The sequence below is a fragment of the Papio anubis genome, unplaced genomic scaffold (genome assembly GCF_008728515.1).
Source record: "Papio anubis isolate 15944 unplaced genomic scaffold, Panubis1.0 scaffold2486, whole genome shotgun sequence".
In the NCBI taxonomy this organism is placed as follows: Eukaryota; Metazoa; Chordata; class Mammalia; order Primates; family Cercopithecidae; genus Papio; species Papio anubis.
The window spans coordinates 1-2728 of record NW_022162552.1 but is presented as its reverse complement, the minus strand read 5'-3'; the positions used below and the strand labels follow the sequence as shown (position 1 = coordinate 2728).

At 34.6% G+C, this 2728-nt stretch overlaps 1 non-coding gene across 1 annotated transcript; it reads left to right on the top strand.

Annotated features, from left to right (window-relative positions):
* Positions 1-1598: 1598 nt before the first annotated feature.
* LOC116272897 lies at positions 1599-1705 on the top strand. Its single transcript, XR_004181429.1, has one exon. It is a non-coding gene; the product is annotated as a U6 spliceosomal RNA (small nuclear RNA).
* Positions 1706-2728: the final 1023 nt, after the last annotated feature.

Here is a 2728-nt window from a genome sequence, read left to right as displayed (position 1 = left end):
CTTTGACAGCTTTTTGATGGGGCTTTTCTTTTTGTAAATTTGTTTAAGTTCTTTGTACATTCTGGATATTAGACCTTTGTCAGATGGGTAGACTGCAAAAATTTTCTCCCATTCTGTAGGTTGCCTGTTCTCTCTGATGATTCATAGTGTCTTTTGCTGTGCAGAAGCTCTTTAATTAGATGCCATTTGTCAATTTTAGCTTTTGTTGCAGTTGGTTTTGGTGATTTCATCATAAAATCGTTGCCCATGCCTATGTCCTGAATGCTATTGCCTATGTTTTCTTCTAGGGTTTTTGTCGTTTTGGGTTTTACATTTACGTCTTTAATCCATCTTGAGTTAATTTTTGTATTAGGTGTAAGGAAGGGGTCCATTTTCAGTTTTCTGCATATGGAAACCAGTTTTCCCAGCACCATTTTTAAAATAGGGAATCCTTTCCCCATTCCTACAGTACTGAGAAAGAGAATCTCTTTTCCAGTTTCTGATTTTATTTTATGAAAGAAATGTGTTAGTTTTACTGACATTTTCCAGAGTATTAATCAAAATAATGATCAATTACTATTGTAAATAATTTTATATTTTGTGCTTTAAATATATAAAAATTAAATGTATTAATATGATTTACCAATGCATCACATTTATGAAATTTATTCAGTAACATATATTTTCAAAAAGGAAACACTATGCGGATAAAAGATAATCCACATGTTTTGGGATTCCAACCTTATTACTTCCCTCCATTGCAAAGGCAGATCTCTCACAATTTTCTATATGTGTTACCTTGATTTTTCTTTTCGGATTCACTCTTTTACCTACCCCAGTATGACTTCTGCTGAGTAATTCTATCAATCCAGCTCTCAGTAAGCTCTGCACTGTCATCTATTTTTTTGCTGTAGTGCTCAGTTTTAATTCATATTTTCCGTAAGTCTGTTGATTCTCCTTCTAAGCACATTTATTTTTTAAATACGCTTTTATCACCACTCCCTCTTCTCCTTCTGATATTAAGGTATTCCACCTCTGTTTTCTTTGTGTCTCTTCTGTTTCCCCACTTTAATGTTGGAAGGTCCTCAGAAACCAGTTTAAGTCTTTTTTTTTTCTCTCCCCACTTGCTCCCCACATGACAGCCTTCATTTTTGGCCTTTCCATTGCCAGTTAGGAACTTCTAGATATGGTATTCCTTGGAAACTGCAAACTCATATATCTGACTGGCAGTGTACATTTTCAATTACATGTTTGAAAGTCAGTTTACAGAGAATATCTCTGCTTTTAATTCCAGACATGTCTCAATTTACCTTCTGCTATGCATAATTCATTGTGTTTTCTTTACTTCCTCACATTACAGCAGTTAGCATAACTGATATTAATTCAACATTATTATTGTTTTTAGATTTCTTTCTGGATAAAATCAAAGATACAAGAGAACAGGAGCTGTATTTTTTATGTTCCCGTTTATATTTTGAAGGCAACATATAACCGGGTATAAAAAAATGTATTTTTCCATATTTGAATAAAATTATGATAGGTAACTTAACTAAATCATCTATTTTTAACTCAGGTTGTGCAGTCAGGCTTGGCATTTAATCTTAAAGAATAAACAAACAGTGCTCACTCCTGCAGCACATATACTAAAATTGGAACCATACAGAGAAGATTAGCATGGCCCCTGCGCAAGGATGACATGCAAATTTGTGTAGCGTTCTATATTTTTAGCAAACTATTGCAAGAACAGAAAACCAAACACTGCATGTTCTCACTCGTAGGCGGGAATTGAACAATGAGATCACTTGGACACAGGAAGGGGAACATCACACACCGGGGCCTGTTGTGGGGTAGTGGGGAGGGGAAAGGGATAGCATTAGGAGATATACCTAATGTAAATGACGAGTTAATGGGTGCAGCACACCAACACGGCATATGTATACATATGTAACAAACCTGCACATTGTGCACATGTACCCTAGAACTTAGAGTATGATAAAAAAAAAAAGAATAAAAAACACAAGAAATTTTGTATAGTAAAAATTTAATGAAAAAGGAAATTAATATACTGGCTTAGAATATGAAGAACATATGTTATTACATTAACCACAATGTAAAGGTACACATTATATTACGTACAAATAAGTTAAATCTTAAAAATAGTTAAATAAATAAATATTTAAATAAATAGATGACACTGCACTCGAGCCTGGGCGACAGAGCGAGACTGTCCAAAGAAAAAAAATAAAAATAAATAATAAATAAATAATAAATTAATAAATAGATGAACAGAGACATCAGCATGGTCATCTGTAAAGGACTAGTGCCTGCACAGGCAAACACGATGCTTCTTTACACTCCTGAAAACATTTGAAAATTTGGATTCAACTTGTGGTGATTATAGGAGAAATGAGTCTTTGAAATGGAAGAACTCATGAAAGTGTGAGATGATATATCAGTCAATGAGGATCATTTCCATGTTGAACCAGTTTTCAATTCTTCTTCCTTAATCTTTTTTGCAAGTTTGTTGAAAAAGAGAGGGATCTCATGATTTCTGCTCTGACAACCTCCCAGGCACAAGGGCTGTATTTCTTCTCCATCAGATAGAGAGTGATTCTTTGGAAGTATTTCTTCACAGCCAGGATGGAGTCCTCATTCATCAAGAGAGTCTCTTCCATCCCAGGCTCTGCTATCACACAGGCTTTCAGGTCATTCAGTTGCTGGTAAAGCTCAGCGGAAAATTTTTCTAGGA